At 33.7% G+C, this 19,210-nt stretch overlaps 1 protein-coding gene across 6 annotated transcripts in view; it reads left to right on the forward strand.

The window, feature by feature from the left end:
* The window catches only part of pros (prospero), a 1,677,936-nt gene that overhangs the window by 592,889 nt on the left and 1,065,837 nt on the right, over positions 1-19,210 (forward strand). For all 6 annotated transcript variants that reach the window (XM_067089459.1, XM_067089458.1, XM_067089463.1 and 3 more), the window contains one exon: positions 2,085-2,099. The gene's annotated coding sequence lies outside the window, so the exon portion shown is untranslated. The remainder of the gene's footprint in view (positions 1-2,084; positions 2,100-19,210) is intronic.

Raw genomic sequence — 19,210 nt, forward strand, 5'->3', positions numbered from 1 at the left:
GGAGGAGGAGGAGGTGGAGGAGAGAAGAGGGTTCCCGGAAAACAAAAGAGAAACTGATAGACAAAAACACGCTGGATGAATTTGGGATGCTGTGATTTTCATCGCGTTTAGTCTTCCTCCTCCTCCTCCTCCTCCTCCTCCTCCTCCTCCTCCTCCTCCTCCTCCTCCTCCTCCTCCTCCTCCCTTCTGTTCTCTGCATATTTGTCTTTGGTTATCTTTTTGAAATGTAAAATAGCTCATGTCTTCGTTATCTCCTTAATGAAGAGTTTCATATGTGTATATATGCATAGATATATGTATATGTATATATACATATATGTATATATATATATATATATATATATATATATATATATATATATATATATATATACATATATGTATATATGCATAATATATGTATGTGTTTATACATATATATATGTATATATACACATACATATATTATATTTATGTATATCCCCCTTTGGAAAAGGAGCCTCTATAAAGGTGTAGTCTTCTTGCTTCTGAGTAAGCCTCTAGGAATGGGGTTGCAAAACCCACACCCTCTCTCTTGACTCCAGTAGTCGTTGGTACCCACTTACTGTTGGGATGACTGATGTACGATGAACCAGAAACGATCCACGGGCCTAGCGATTATTATTTTTTATTATCTGTAGTATACCTATTTACAGATTTTATATATATATATATATATATATATATATATATATATATATATATATATATATATATAAAACTTATACACAGTTGCACAATTTACTTGTATTAAATACGTATGTGGACAAGGAATAATCCAAAGGGGGCTATCTATCATACTTCCCCGTTCGTTTAGCAATTTCCACGTCCATTTCTTCCGCCGTTCCGTCTTCTTTATATCTTCTTTTTCCATCTTCGTCCATTAATCTCTTCTCTTGATGGATGTCCGGATGATCAACGTTTGTCATTACTTTTGTTCCCTCCTTCTTCGCAAATGTCTTGAATATTTTTCCTTGAGAGATTTACAATATGGCGTCGGAGCTTTCTGCGAGTTGTCTCTTATTTCCTCCGTTTGTCGTTTTTGTTGTTTTTGTTCTTGTGGGTTGTCTCTTTCGTCTTCTTCTTCTACTTCTTTTTCCACTTCTTCTTCTTCTTCTTCTTCTTCTTCTTCACGACACTGTTTGATACCTTGTTTATTGTAAAGCGAAATTAATTTGTTTCTTGTATTTTTTGTCGTTGTTCTTTATATTTACGTAAGTTATCGCCTTCTTCTTCTTCTTCTTCTTCTTCTTCTTCTTCTTCTTCTTCTTCTTCTTCTTGACGTCACTGTTTGGTACCTTGTTTATTGTAAAGCGAAATTAATTTATTTCTTTTATTTTTTGTTGTTGTTCTTTTTATTTACGTAAGTTATCGCCGCCTTCTACTTATTCTTCTCCTTCTCCTTATTTTCTCCTTCTCCTTCTTCTTCTTCTTCTTCTTCTTCTTCTTCTTCTTCTTCTTCTTCTTCTTCTATATATATATATATATATATATATATATATATATATATATATATATATATATATATATATACACACATATATATATATATGTATATATATAATAGGATTGTCCCATTTCTCTATAAATTCTGTAAATGGTAATACAATAGTTTATTGTTGTGTGAGGGTTATAATTTTGAGTAAATATGTTCACTTGTGCCAGTCAAATACTTCGGGTAAATCGACAAACTAAAGATAACTTACAAATTTAGTTTTATTCCCGTAAAAGTGTGAACGGTTATGAGATAAATAATTTAGAATTATTTTCTCATTCAGATAGGTTATTGAAGGATAAAGATTATGAATTATATTCCGTTATTAAGATTATTAACATCTATAAGAACACAGAACGAAAATAATCCATAAAACCACTGTAGTAGTAAGGATGATCAAGATAAGAATCCTCACAAATCAGATCTGTAGATCTGTGGTTAGGATTTTAGAAGAAAATCCTACGCCTTATCGAACACGACATTAAGAGAGAAATCTCGTGTAATCTCTTAATCTCCTGTAAGGCAGGTCTCCCATAAATCTTCCTAATGTTTTTCTTCCTCTTTTTTCCAGAGTGCGGATGATTCGGTGAGTGTCCAAAGGCTGATCTCTCTTAGGTAAGGAAGAATTTTGTGGGGGGATTTACCTTCCTCATCTTGGTAAGGCGCTGTGGGCTTATCGTGTGGTTTTAAAGGAATAGGGAATAAGCTTCTTAAGGAGTATTAAATGACGCTTAAGCTCTCTATATTTCGATGTGGGCTGTATGTTTTGTAGATGGAGAAGTGTGTGTGGTTATGATGTGATACCATATGTATATATATATATATATATATATATATATATATATATATATATATATATATATATATATATATATATATATATATATATATATATATATATATATATATATATATATATATATATATATATATATATATATATATATATATATATATATATATATATATATAAATATATATATATATATATATATATATATATATATATATATATATATATATATATATATATATATATATATATATATATATATATATATATATATGTATATATGTGTATATATATATATTTATATATATTTATATATATATGTATACATATATAAATATACGAGTATATGTATACATACTGTATGTATATATATATATGTATGTATATGTATATACATATATACATTAATATATATACTGTCTTGCATAGGGTTCGACGTCTTGTTAAAAAAAAAAACTCTACCCCATTTAGCACAGGTTTAAAAAAGTGTAACCCATTTACAATAGTCTTCTGATTTATCCAATTTTTCCTCTTCCGGAAAGAGTATGCCTAGTTTTCCCCCAGGTGAAACATGTTTCCCATGTTACCTGGGTTAAAAATGTGACTCATTTTGACTCCTTTTACATACTTTAGAAATGTAATTTAATTTTCACATGCTTCAAAAATGTGAACCATTTTACATAGGTTAACATTATCCATTTTTCAAAGGTTATGTAGAACGTAGCCTATTGAAGCTATTATTATTATTATTATTATTATTATTATTATTATTATTATTATTATTATTATTATTATTATTATTATTATTCAGAAGATGAAACCTATTCATATGGAACAAGCCCACCAAAGGGGCCATTCACTTGAAATTCAAGCTTCCAAAGAATATTGAGGAGGTGAAGGAAAATACCTAAATTTATTTTCTTTTTATTTTAATATCATATATCCTCTTAATATACCTCAAAGGTTAGTATTTAGATAAAGATCATTAAATAGTGTTATCGTTAAGTCCTGACCTGACTATGAATAATAATTATATCATAAAAACTACATCTTTTAAGATATGACTCAAAATCATTATGTAAATGGAATAAGATAAGTGATTTGATAAATGTGGATATTTCTTTATTTAATTAATATTCATTTGATATTTCCGTGGATATTATTTAAATATGTCTTCGGATATTTCCGCTTTTCACACAATATGCATGTGATTTTGTGGACAATTGCTTATGAAAGTAATAATAATAATAATAATAATAATAATAATAATAATAATAATAATAATAATAATAATAATAATAAAATCCGAGAGGATCTGATCTTGTGTGTCCTCCCCCGGATGGCAGTAGGGGAGACATGACACAACCACCCAACCCCTGCAAACCGGTTTGTCCGCCCCAGGTGGGGGCGATGTTGCTAGGGGAACGGAAGGGTAGGGGAGACATCCACCCTCCTCCAGCAATCCTGTTTGTCCGCCCAGGGTCGGGGGCGGGGTAGTTAGGGGAGCGGGAGGGTAGGGGAGACAGTAGCCCCGGGTTCCAGCACTAACAAGCTCCTAATAATGATGATAATAATAATAATTAATAATAATAATTAAAAATAATAAAGATAAAGAAGAAAAATGAGGAGGAGAAGATTATTATATAAATAAATCTGGGACAGTTCGCGGTAAGCGGAGATACAAAGTATAGGTAATTCGTATTCCTAGTTACTTAGTTTGCAGTTACTTCTGTCACTCCTTCCGTTACTCCGGTAACGTAAGTATAACGTATAACTGTCAGTAACAGGGTGAAAACAGTCCGTTCATTGTTTCTAAATGTGGAAGTGTCTGTGTTTTACTTCTTTCCATGTTGCTTAAATTCATTGATAATGTTTTTCCTATTTTCCAAAAACCAATGCCCTCTTTTGTGGAGAGAGAGAGAGAGAGAGAGAGAGAGAGAGAGAGAGAGAGAGAGAGAGAGAGAGAGAGAGAGAGAGAGAGAGAGAGGAACTCACATACATATGAGGAGAGACACAGACAGACAAATAGAACTTTATATATATATATATATATATATATATATATATATATATATATATATATATATAATTTATTTATTTATTTATAAGTATCATTATATATATATATATATATATATATATATATTTATATATATATATATATATTTATTTATTTATTTATAAGCATCATATATATATATATATTATATATATATATATATATATATATATATATATAAAAATATATAAAAGTGTGTGTGATATATGTATGTATGTATGTAAGTATGCATGTATGTGTATCTGATTAAAATTATTGGCCGTTTTAGCAGTTTTTTGTTAAATATCTTCAGGATGACTTTGCATTATATTTTGAAACCTCCTTGTATGTATACATCTTAGTCTACAAGTTCTAAGAACGAGTATGATTCTTATAAATATTGGTGGTGTATGATTCTTATAAATATTGGTGGTAATTTTGCACAAGTAATATTTTATATAATAGGATTATTAGAAATGCTTCCAAAACAGAGAGAAAAAAGATTCATTGAGAAACCATTATGAGTTAAGAAAATATTTGAAATTTAGCTAAATAAATAATAACTAAAATTTATGTCCTTAAGAATTGTATTTTCAGTTGCTATAGTATGCGAACTATATGTCGTTTCCATTGATACAATTAAATAAAAAGTTTTTATGTCCTGAAAAAATCTGAAGGAATAAAAAGGAGAGGGCGTTGAGTATTGACCGCGCTATTTGCGTCGTCTGTTCTTCGAAGAATTCTGCTCTTGTCAGTTCCCTTATGAAGTCTCCTCCTCCCTCCTCCTCCTCCTCCTCCTCCTCCTCCTCACTCCTACGTGTCCCTCGGTCACCCTGAAAACGGTACTACGCCGTAATAGCCTTCATGAATAGTTGAAAAATTTTGCCTTCTTTTAAGCCGTTCTTTCTCGTCCTCTATCAGGCGCAAATCTCATAACCCGATTGGCTGTGAGTGGGTGAGTTATAGCACGTATTCAGGTCTTCGGTGGGTGGGTGAGGGAGGGAGTTTCTGGGTTGGATGGGAGTGGGTAGGGAAAGCGGGTGGGGGGAGAGGGGAAGGGGGAGACCAATATTCGTACGTAGAAAAGACGTCAGACCAGCGATTTCTTACGACTGGAGTTGTGTTGACATTACCACCGACCTCGATCTTAATTACAGTCAGCCTTTTGATTTATAAACGGCGCGTTATGTGTGCACACGCCCACACGCTCTTTCTCGAATGGAATCTTTCGATCAGCTATTGCTGACAAGGAACGGGGAAGTGCCGTTATAGCGCCGTAAACCTGCGCTAAAGGAGTTATTTGCTCAGTGAAATATGTCACGGATCTGCATTAAGAAAATGGACTTTCACGCTCAGTTTGTCAGAACACGTATACATACATACATACATACATACATACATACACACACACACACACACACACACACACACACACACCATGGCTGCTAAGTTCTGTTTCAATTACAGCTCTTATTCTGGAATCTAGATACAAGATCTTGGTCACACCTCGCCGGCTTGAGAGTTGGTTTGGAACGTGGCGTGAACGCTCCGTAGACTTTTGTATGTTTTATTTAGGTGTTTTTCAGATTTTGCGCAGCTTGAAATTTTCGAAATTAGGTTTTTAAATATATAATTTCAAATAATTTTCAAGAATAAGAAGAAAATCTAATGTAACTGCGGCATATTTTAAAAAGTAAATTGAAATTTTAAATAATATTTAAAACTACTTACAAATGCGTGTGAGATTTAAGTTGCATTCAGTTTCAAAATAATGCATTATAAATTAGGCCAAAGTTTATGCATTTCGAAACTACTTGTTATATTAATTATAATTTTTTTTTTATTTTGTTTATTCCATCGTTACTAGCACACCTGATTCACATGAAAATAGTTTGAAACGTGAAACGGTAAAAGCCAGCAGATGAAATCACAATCAAATAACTGGCAGCCAAATCAGGTGTCTAGGTACAAAGCCTTCTAATGGCGGTATCGGGTGAGGAAATTCTCACCCGAAACTTAATATGGTGTGTAATAAAAAATAATATAAACGACAATAGAAAACGGATGTCACATTGAAAGTGTATGGTATGAACCCGTAGACTTATTGTACTTCTCTGTCAGAATAAAGATGTGATAATTTTATTTATTATTTTTTTATTAGTTTTTTTGGCTGGTTGTTTATTCACGCGTTTATTTATCCAGCAACATGAAGATGTGACGATTGTGTGCTTGTTTATGTGCGTGCGAGCGCGCGCGCTCATGCATAGCAGTTGCCTTACTGACATGTTTTTCATATGTGGTAAATTTGTTTAAATTCTCTCATGCGAAAGTCACTTTCGCAGTGTGGATTTCTGATCTTTCCTCTATGTTTCCCGAATGATTGAAATGAGGCAGTTTTATCATTACCTCAAATGAAAAGTCCTTTTCTTTCAGTGAACGAACTGATATGATAAATTTGCCTGTTTATGCAAACAAAATATGTATATGTATATATATAAATGTAAATATGTTATATATAATATATATATCACTTACACAAATGTTCTATACATTAATACAATTGATACCAGTATTCCAGACGATGAGGACTGTTAGCCCTAGAAAGCTTGCAACTTTTCCCGAATAAATATCTCCGCTAGTTACCATCCAGTTTAAATGAGGTCCTGTTATTTATATATATATATATATATATATATATATATATATATATATATATATATATATATATATATATATATATATATGTGTGTGTGTGTGTGTGTGTGTGTGTGTGTGTGTGTGTGTGTGTGTGTGTATATGTGTGTGTGTGTGTGTGTGTATATATGTGTGTGTGTGTGTGTGTGTGTGTGTGCTCGTTTGCACATGCAATAATCCCTGACACTAATTTCAAGTTTTAGCGAAGTATATACTCAATACATAACGTAATGTTTACGCTGACGACAAACTTTTGTACTCAATGCACTGTACACAATTATTCCTGCAGTTTATCATCCAAATGCACAAGTGATCCCGCAGTTGTATGTCCCCTTGGCATATTTTATCATCTTTTACGATAATATATCATATGAATGCGTCACCGGTAACTTTTTATGAAATGTCTCAATGAATACAAATTTCAAAACGTTTTCGTTCATCTGGTAAATAATTCTGCATTCTCTTGAAGTTCTTCAGGTGTCATTTCTTTTGTCCGTACTTTATTTCATAAAAATAAAATTATTTTGTCACCTTAGTTGTCTTTAAAAGAGAATAAATTTGTCTTGTTACATATTTAAAATAATGAAAAAATAAAATTATTTTGTCTCTCTAGTTATCTTTAAAGGAGAATAAATTTGTCTTGTTATATATTTAAAATAAAAAAAATAGCGTCTGGTTATATATATTTAAAATAATGGAAAACATCAAATTATTTTGTCACTTTAGTTGTCTTTAAAGGAGAATAAATTTGTCAGGTTTTATATTTTAAGTAATAAAATTTAAATTCAAGTTGACAGCCGTCTTTTTTTCTATTTTAATTCATACAAATAAAATCATTTTGTAACTTGTTTTTTTAAAAGGAGAACAATTTTGTCTGGTTATATATTTGAAGTAATGAAATGTTAATACAAATTGGCAGCCGTTATTTGCTTTCTAAATTTTATTCCATAAAAATAAAATAATTTTGTCACTTTAACGGTTTTTAAATGAGAATAAATTTGTTGGGTTTTATATTTCAAGTAATAATAATAATAATAATAATAATAATAATAATAATAATAATAATAATAATAATAATAATAATAATAATAATAATACTGGTTCCCTGCACTATAGTGTTTAGTCCACTCGCCTTATAAGTGAGAGACTCTCGACTCGATTCCCAAGCGAGCCGGAACACTTTTGGCAAGTTCCACTGAATTCTAGTGAGAATTATGTACATTTTAGTTGATTGGCTGTAGAGATTCGCAACTGCGTCGAAGAAGGGCGTGGGTGTAGCAGCTTCATCCCAGAAGTTGACTTGAGAACTGGAAGGCTAACGCCATCTGGGAAAAGGACACAGGGTAGATTTAGTAATAATGATAATAATAATAATGACTACATAGTGAGTGTAAAGTAATAACAATAATAATTTAGTAAATATAAAGATAATAAGAATTATTGTATCATCAACATAAAAGAGAGAGAGAGAGAGAGAGAGAGAGAGAGAGAGAGAGAGAGAGAGAGAGAATTACCAGCGTTAAGTTATAGTAATAATTATGAAATAAATATAAGGATGATAAGAATTATTGTATCATCATCATCAGAGAGAGAGAGAGAGAGAAACATAAAACACCCACATGACTTTATGGAAGAGAAACACATGCACCAACACCTGCCTTCCCCCTCCCCTCTCTATCCCCACCCCCGCCCCATTCCCGCTTTTCAAAAAAAAAAAAAAAGAAATAAAAGAGAAAAAGGAGATTTCAGGGGAAACTTTATAACCTTGCGCTGAAATTTAAGGACGCGCGAGAGCAAACTTAATTGCTCTGCGGGAGAAATTTAAGAGGCTGAGAGAGAGAGAGAGAGAGAGAGAGAGAGAGAGAGAGAGAGAGAGAGAGAGAGAGAGCGAAAAGGAGGCTGCCAAAAGCCGTATCTTTACTCGTTGAAAAATTCGAGCGTGTTAGAGGTTTTTGGTGCGTATTTATGCTGTTTTTTTTTATTTGTATGCTGCGTATTTTTAAATACGCATAAATGCGATTACGCGCAGTGACTATGTTTAAATACAACCGTATGCAACGTGTTTATGTGCGCGCATACTGCATTTTTGTAAATAGATAAGTATGTACTTCTTGTAAACGTAAGGCATTTTTAAATGCACATTTTATGTATACATGTATTTATGTAGTTTTGTAAATAGATATACATACAGTTTATGCATACGCAAGGCGTATGTAAATAAACATTTTTATGTTGGATCTATGTATTTTGTGGCTACAGTGGTCACTGTACTTCACTATTACTGAATATTTCTGGACAATCTTTCAGTTGAAAACCTTAGCGTTTAATCTGTGTTCAGTGTACCACCAGGTTAATGTACACACACACACACACACACACACACACACACACACACACATATATATATATATATATATATATATATATATATATATATATATATATATATATTTACAATTAATCTCAGTTAATGCCTGTTATATTTAAATGCCTGTTATATTTAAGTTTATTATTTATCGTTATCTCTTGAAATTTATTCCAGTTTTATACTTGTTACGTTCAGAGATTTTGTGTTCACATAATATTTTTATTATGTTTTGTCTTCATTTCTTTTACATTCTCTCTCTCTCTCTCTCTCTCTCTCTCTCTCTCTCTCTCTCTCTCTCTCTCTCTCTCGAAGTGTAAGGATTTATGGGGATGATCTAGTGTGGTTGCAGTGCTTTTGTTCTATATATATGTACGTCCTTAAAGACATTTTTGGGGGATATTTTGGAATAGATGTTTAGTGACATATACTTGTACCTAGTCATGCAATTTAAATGAATAAAAGTTTATATATAATATATATATATATATATATATATATATATATATATATATATATATATATATATATATATATATATATATATAAAAAACTAGAGCACACGAATAGTTACAGCTAGTGGACTAGATTGTCTGAAATGATTTAATGGCAATTAGGAAGGTGAAGTGATTAGCAACTGGTAAACAGGGTACTTCCGCGTCAGAGGCAGTCCCTAAATGGAAGTGGGGGTCCATGGGGTTTGGGGAGAGGGGTGTTATTCTGGGGTGGGGGTTATTGGAGGGTGGGGTGGGGAAGGTGGTTGTTGGTTAGTAATGGACTGGATTAGCTGAAGTTGTGATTAGCGGTTATTTGCTCTAATAGGTTGAATCTAAATTTTCCAGTTTTCACTTTTTCGTTTTTCAAAGCTCTTAATTTTTTGTTTACTTTCCCATCGTCTGATGTTTCCAAGTTTTTTTTTTTTTTTTTTTTGCTCTTTTCCATTAGGTTCCCGAGTTTCTCCTGAAGCTATTCAGAGCTTCCAAAGTTTTCTTCTACCCTGACCCATAGTTTTCCTTACTGCTATTCGGGGGTTCCTAAGTTTTTCCTAGGCTTTCTCATCAAGTTCCATTTTACTTTCCCCTCCCCTTAGATTCCCGAGTTTCTCCTACCCTCCCCCTAAGGTTCCCGAGTGTTCCCTACTCTCCCTGTAGGTTCCCGAGGTTTCCATCCCCTTCCTTTAGATTCCAAAGTTTTTCCTGTTCTTCCCTTAGGTCCCCGAGTTTTTTTTTCCCCTCCTCCTAGGTTCCCGAGTTTTTCCGACTCTCACCTTAGGTCCCCGAGTTTTTTCTTCCCCTCCTCTTAGATTCCCAAGTTTTTCCTATTCTCACCTTAGGTCCCCGAGTTTTTCCTTCCCTCATCTTAGGTTCCCGAGTTTTTCCTTCCCTTCTTAGGTCACCGAGTTTTTCCTTCCCTTTTTCTTAGGTCCCCGAGTTTTTCCTTCCCCTCCTCTTAGGTTCCCGAGTTTTTCCGACTCTCACCTTAGGTCCCCGAGTTTTTTCTTCCCCTCCTCTTAGGTCATCGATTTTTTCTTTCCCTCCTCTTAGGTCCCCGAGTTTTCTTTCCCCTCCTCCCAGGTTCCCAAGTTTTTCCTATTCTCTCCTTAGGTCCCCGAGTTTTTCTTTCCCCTCCTCTTAGGTCCCCGAGTTTTTCCTTCCCCTCCTCCCAGGTTCCCAAGTTTTTCCTATTCTCACCTTACGTCCCCGAGTTTTTCCTTCCCCTCCTCTTAGGCTCCCGAGTTTTTCCTTCCCTTCCTCTTAGGTCCCCAGGTTTTTTCTTCCTCTCCTCCTAGGTTCGCGAGTTTTTCCTACTCTCACCGTAGGTCCCCGAGTTTTTCCTTTCCCTCCTCTTAGGTTCCCGAGTTTTTCCTTCCCTTCCTCTTAAGTCTCAAAGTTTTTCCTTCCCCTTCTCTTAGGTTCCCGAGTTTTTCCTTCCCCTCCTCTTAGGTTCCCGAGTTTTTCCTTCCCCTCCTCTTAGGTTCCCGAGTTTTTCCTTCCCCTCCTCTTAGGTCCCCGAGTTTTTCCTTCCCTTCCTCTTAGGTCCCCGAGTTTTCCCTTCCCCTCCTCTTAGGTTCCCGAGTTTTTCCTTCCCCTCCTCTTAGGTTCCCGAGTTTTTCCTTCCCCTGCTCCTAGGTTCCCAAGTTTTTCCTATTCTCACCTTAGGTCCCTGAGTTTTTCCTTCCCCTCCTCTTAAGTTCCCGAGTTTTTCCTAGTCTCTCCTTAGGTCCCCGAGTTTTTCCCACTCTCCTCTTAGGTTCCCGAGTTTTTCCCACTCTCCTCTTAGGTTCCCGAGTTTTTCCCACTCTCCTCTTAGGTTTCCGAGTTTTTCCCACTCTCCTCTTAGGTTCCCGAGTTTTTCCCACTCTCCTCTTAGGTTCCCAAGTTTTTCCCACTCTCCTCTTAGGTTCCCGAGTTTTTCCCACTCTCCTCTTAGGTTCCCGAGTTTTTCCCACACTCCTCTTAGGTTCCCGAGTTTTTCCCACTCTCTTCTTAGGTTTCCAAGTTTTTCCCACTCTCCTCTTAGGTTTCCAAGTTTTCCCACACTCTCCTCTTAGGTTTCCAAGTTTTTCCCACTCTCCTCTTAGGTTTCCAAGTTTTCCCACTCTCCTCTTAGGTTCCCGAGTTTTTCCCACTCTTCCCTCAGGTTCCCGAGTTTTTCCCACTCTTCCCTCAGGTTCCCGAGTTTTTCCCACTCTTTTGAGTTCCCAAGTTTTTACTTCCCTCTCCCAACCTGCTGAGTTTTCGCTCTCCCCATAACTAACAATGATAATAGTTGTAGCAGTAATAGTAGTCATAATAATAATAGTTTACATTGTTACGTCTTAATCTTCAAATATTACAAATTTTGTGTAATTTATTTACCGTTATTTAATCAAGTATATTGTTCTACAAACCAGACTTTGAAATGATCCTACCCTCTTATTTGTTCATATCTCATTTGTTCCTAAAGGTGATTAAGGCAATACCAACCTTACGTCGCCTTCCCCAAATAACATTCTTACCCAAAAACCACCGCACTAGCTTACCCAGTCCTCAATACAGTAGATTCATCTTAATAGAGTAACTGTGTTTCTGTTTCCCGTTTATGGTTGCTCCATCTGCCTCTCTTGCGCCTCAGGATAATCCGATTGGCCTTCTGTCAGGTCAACTAATTCGAAATTCCTTTTCCACTAAAATATGAACTAAGAGTTTATATAATATCTTACCTCGCCCTCCCATTCCCCACCCTTACTACCTCCATACATACCCCTCCTTCCCCCCCCCTTTCCGTTTCCCCTCCCCTCCCCCCATCTTCATTTAGTGCTCAGACATATCGTAGAATCCTACGAGGATAGCTTATGTTACGGAGGTAGACCGACGGCTGGTAATAGGTAGTACTGTAGGTAGCTGCGGTTCCTCTCGGAGTGTAATTGGTTGTTTTGATTTCACGGATGAAGTACACACACACACACACACACACACCACACACACACACGCACACATATATACACTATATATATATATATATATATATATATATATATATATATATATATATATATATATATATATATATATATAATATTACTAAAAGGACCTCATTCACACTATATATATATGTGTGCATATATATAATATATATAGAATTTACATTTATGTATATATATTTACATGGTTAAAACATGCCCCAAACGGCACGATCCCATTCTGGCATAAGTCTACTGAAATCTATAACAACAACAACAACAACAAGTAATTATATTTGGCAGTGAGTCAGTCATTTTACGATTTACCAAACACTTGTTCAGGAGATTATGAGACTGCATGCTTGGAGAAACAGGCTGAGCTGAGTGCTTTTTGCTGTATGATGGGTTTGGAGTTATTTTATTATCATTAGTTTTTTTTTTTTTTTTTTACGTTATTAGGCTCAAAGTGACAGAAGGTTCTCTTGGAAATAAATGGTGAAAATTGAGTGAGTGTGATTTGCTTTTTTTTTTTTTTTTTTTTTTTAGAGTTGCGTTAGCGCATTGTAATTATTTAACTTTGCAGTTTAGTATTTGTTCTCATGTTTGCCATTAAGGTACAGTGTGTGTGTGTGTGTGTGTATATATATAGTATATATATATATATATATATATATATATATATATATATATATATATATATATATGCGTGTGTGTATGTGTAGGCAATATATTATTCAATCGTAATAGCTTTCCTAGTAGTAGGATGCTCCAGAGGAAACTAGACAGTAGTAAATGCTAATTCATTTTTCAATTTCTGATTATATATATTCTTAGCATATACATATACATATACATATGTACAGACAAACACTCATACATTTACAACGCAATGACACTTGCACGCAGATCGACTTAAGCCACAGATGTTTGACGAAAAGCAAATTCTCCAGAGGTTGCAGTGTAAGCAACTGTCTATTCCTTTTTATATTTTTATGTATAACTGAAAGTGTACGTTGCGTTGCTCTCTCTCTCTCTCTCTCTCTCTCTCTCTCTCTCTCTCTCTCTCTCTCTATATATATATATATATATATATATATATATATGTGTATATATATTGTGTGTGTGGGCGTGTGTGGATATGTACACATACATACATACAAACACAAACGTTACCATCGCATGATGTATATAATTCAGTCTGCCTTACAAAAGCACTGAATGTTACCTCGAACCGTTTGCCTACATAAAATTCGTTATATATAAAAAGAATTACCAAATAATTATGATAAGCGAGATTTCGAATATACACCAACAACCAATAGGAAATCATTACACTTGCGACGAGGCCATTAATTAAGCCGTTAATGTGTCTGAATACCTTCATTGGAGTCGTGTAGGGGAGAATTTTCTTCTATGTTTAAACGTGATTTCATTCATTATTTTTGAAGACTGCCTTAAAAGATTAATAGACTTGGACAGAAATATCTTTCATACTGTGGTGGCTTCCGGGGCGTTAAAATGTTTGGTTTTATTGTAAAGTATCGCGTGGCTTATTTGTTTTTTTTTTTTTTTTTGCTTTACTACGTCATGGTCATGAAGAAGTGTGGTGCATTTCCTTTCCATGTCTTAGAATATATATATATATATATATATATATATATATATATATATATATATATATATATATATATATATATATTATAATTATATATATATATTATAATTATATATATACAAATTTATTATATATATTATATATACATATATGTATATGTATACATAAAATATTGCAGTTGAATTTCTTCGTTTATATAAGATACTAGCCTTCCTTACATCTGTTTTTCCTTGGCTTATTATCAAAAACATTTCATATCTTTTAAGTCTTTGCTTCATTCGTAAAATGACTTATGATAACATTTTTAATTGAATCTCATTGGTACCTCGTTAAACTTTGCTTAAACCCATTGGTATTTGTGCCGTTATTCTAATTAATCGATTATTTTTTCGAATGCATTCACCCCTTTCATTTTTATCTTTGACATAACGAGGTCTAAAAATTTACATATGTTAATGATTACGACGAGTCTCCCTTAGAAAAAGAATTCATCAAAGAAAATGGGTTGTTGCTTATGCGCCCACGTATCAAAGAAAATGGAATCGGGTGGGTATTTTAGGGGCAACTAATATGTATGTGACTGCCATTTATATCTAACGCTGGTCACAAAGGGACACGGTTCCTGTTATTAATCTCATTTATGTTATGTTATAAACGAGAGATATGTGTAATATTTATCTTCTTTTATTCGATTTGGTTCCTCCCATGAGTAGTAAGTTGATAATTATGTACTATCTTTTACGGAAAATTGGTGCCCTGTCAATGAGTTAGTATTTTCGTTTTATATATATATATATATATATATATATATATATATATATATATATATATATATATATATATATATATATATATATATATATATATATATATATATATATATATATATATATATATATATATATATATATCATATATGAAATGCTGTGGCATCTGAGTCTATGAGTGTAACACTAGCTTTTATTTTTATAACTTTCCACAAGTGTCGGTATCAGTAGGTTATGAATCATTTTTTTCAAACTTGGTTCTGCTATTGATTACGATACGCCAGTTTTGATAAGAAAAAAAAAATATATATATATATCATAAACTTATGGGTGTAATTACTGAGTGATTTTCTCTAGTTTTTATATTAGTGTTACACGTTGCTTTCTTTTGCCTCTTATTTTTATTTCATAAAGATTGCCAAGGATTCACGTATAAGCTATAGCAAGTGGCTCTGCCCCCCACTCTTTTGTCTTCTACTGCAGCTAATTAAGATTTCCCACTTGGACACAAGTTCGAGCCAGTCATTCAGCCGTATTCCATTCCATTCTCCCACGTAAGTAGTTAGGTTCTAAATTTATTATTAGATAATAATAAATTTATTTAGATTCTAAATTTATTAGTTAAGCGTTTATTACAGTGTATGGCGTGTAGAAATTCTGTCTCTCATTTCTTTTGCAGTAAGTTGAACTTCTCTCTCATCTTTTCTCCCAGTCTTTGGGTACTTCAGGGCATCAGGGTGCCCATATCGTGAGCATTTTATCTGAAGCATAAAATTATGCTCGTGAAGTTTGAATCAACGAGAACTACATAGGTTAAGGTAAAGTGACAAGTTTACCTAAATTTCCAAGGTCACAAACAATAGGCCTAAGTCAGGTATTAAAAATTGTTTAGTAAATTGAACTTTGTTTGTGCGTCAGAAATAAAGTCGCTTGGTATTATTATTATTATTATTATTATTATTATTATTATTATTAGTCAAAACGAGCATGTACAGTGCAACGTTGTAAATTAACATTAACACAAAACAAAGAGAAAACAGAGAGAGGAAAATTGGAAATAAATACATGTAAATCAATAAATAGATGAATTTATAAGTACATATGCATATATATATATATATATATATATATATATATATTGCTTGCACTCATTTTCTCCCCTATAGATTGGATCACCAAATACTTACAACCTTCGGGGTAACAAAAGGTGTTTTAGAATGAGGTTGCTAGCCAGTTTCTTTGAGCACTATAATGGCGACCCACTGTAGTCGACTAACTACCTGCACATAATTTATTCACTGCTTAGGTCAGCTTCCTCTCACAATAGACCTGTAACGTAACCTGCTTAACTGTTACGTCTCGCTCTAGTGACACATGTGAGCTTGAATTATAACCACTGGACCACTTATTTCTCTCTCTCTCTCTCTCTCTCTCTCTCTCTCTCTCTCCCAGGACAATAATAGCTTTTATATGTTTTGTTTAACCTTGGGTTGATGGCATTACTTATGGATTACGTGAAGCGGTCAGCAGCTTAACAGTTTATAACTATCACGTAATTTACTTTCTTTATTGATACATGTTTATCCTATCTGATTTCAGTGACATTGGAAGTCTAATTGCATTGATATGGCAAATTGAGTATTACAGAAATAAACACATTTGTATATATATGTTTATATATATATATATATATATATATATATATATATATATATATATATATATATATATATATATATATATATATTCTTGACTTTAAATGCGTTAAGGCATTTAACCTTGAAATAGAATTTCTGTCATCGACCTTGACTTATAATTCTTAACCAAGGTTGCCATTAATGTTTTACTTCTGACATGTGTGATATATTATATATATATATATATATATATATATATATATATATATATATATATATATATATATATATGTATATATATATATATATATATATATATATGTGTGTGTGTGTATATATATATATGTATACATATATATATATATATATATATATATATATATATATATATATATATATATATATATATATATATATATATATATATATATATATAATTTTTAATGTTTTCATGCAACTCGATAAGTTTTTCCACTTACTTTCTACATTTATTGGATAATAAAAATATTGTCTCTTTACTTTATATATGCGATGGTTTATTACTTTATGTATATATACATATATATATATATATATATATATATATATATATATATATATGTGTGTGTGTGTGTGTGTGTGTGTGTTATGAATAATACACATGGATAATTTGAAGCTGTCATTTACTTTAAAAATGTATCTGTACATAGAGATTTTCTTTAACTACATTTTCCTCATATTGTGTAACTAATTCAAGTTCACATTGTTCTTTATTTCATTCTTTTTGTTTCCATTCCTTTTCTTCCATTCACACTCCATTCATCCATATTCTTTCATTCCCTTTAGCCATAGCCTAAGACGAATGATCCTTCCGAAGCAGAAAGAAAAACAAACACTCCGGTCACGAACAATTCCCAGAAATCGGGAATAAAGCGGTTGTGGATTCCTGTTGCATGTTTGCTTCGTGACTCCCAAACAAACACACTTCCATTCCCCAGCGTCTCGAACGCCCTCTTAAAATTAGCGCGCCCAAGGCTTTAGAAGAAACGAGTGAAAAATGCGCCGAAGTTTCTTCGGCGCAGTCGAGTTTTCTGTGCATCGTATAATCAAGGTCACCGAAAATAGATCTGTCTTTCGGTGGTCTCGGTATAATGCTGTGTGAGGTATGAGCCGCGGCCCATAAAACTTTAACCACCGCCCCGTGGTGGCGGCCTGGCCTATATTATTGCCAGACGCACGATTATGCCTAACTTTATATTTAAATAAAATAAAAACTACTGAGGCTAGAGGGCTGCAATTTGGTATGTTTGATGATTGGAGGGTGGATGATCAACATACCTTTGCAGCCCTCTAGCATCAGTAGTTTTTAAGATCTGAGGGCGGACAGAAAAAGTGCGGACGGACAGACAAAGCCGGCACAATAGTTTTCTTGTCAGAAAACTAAAAGGAAAAAAAGAGTGTGAGAGAAAAATTCTCCCCTTCAGGAGAGCCCAGCATCGATTATCCAGTGAGAAACCCCTCTTAACCTACAAGAGTTTTAAACACTCGCTGACACGTTATGAGGGCGCCTTTTGCACGACAGGCGTCTCGATCCGGCGAGTGTAAAGAAGGCGACCGCACGAAGATATCGACTCTTGATATAATTCCTTGGTTGGAGAATGCAGAAAATGGTGTATATATTGCAGTACAGATGAGACAGTTCGAGAAATTTACCGAGATGACGGGAATCTTACCTTCTTTTGTTTACATTTTTGCTTTCGTCCGCGAGGAGCTGGTCCTAAACACGGCGTCCCGTGGAACTTTCGCCAATGAAATTTAGTACCAGCTTCTCAGTGTTACACGAAAAAGCATAAACACAAGACGGCAAATTTCTCGTGTCTCGGTAAATTTCTCATATGATCTCACCTCTACTGTATTATAAACACCCATTTTTATATTTATCAGTCAATAAGATTATATTAATAAACGATATCTTCGTGCGGTCGTCTACTTCACATTGACCCCGGTTTCTTGTAGGGAGGTGGCGTGTTCAATTCTTCGAGTCTTCAAGTCGAATCGAACGCGCTCTGATTTAATGTTTTCTTTCTGAGCGGGCCACGGTATAGTCGGGTTATTATAGATTTGCCTAAGACACGCCACCCTGCTTCGCTTGGTTTTTAAGTGCTGCTGTGGAGCCGTACGAAAGGACAAACATTCTTGATGACTCCGATATGGATTGGCGAGTGACTTCTAGTTCGCCTCCACACGAGAAAACTCTTAAAAGTATAGGTTCACGCGAGTCTTCCTTTTTTTTTGAGTATTTCCTATCTTTCTTTGTATAAAGGAAGAAGTTTTAGCAGATAATTTTTAGTGAAATTTTTATAAGAT

Source organism: Macrobrachium rosenbergii, chromosome 46, assembly GCF_040412425.1.
Source record: "Macrobrachium rosenbergii isolate ZJJX-2024 chromosome 46, ASM4041242v1, whole genome shotgun sequence".
In the NCBI taxonomy this organism is placed as follows: domain Eukaryota; kingdom Metazoa; phylum Arthropoda; class Malacostraca; order Decapoda; family Palaemonidae; genus Macrobrachium; species Macrobrachium rosenbergii.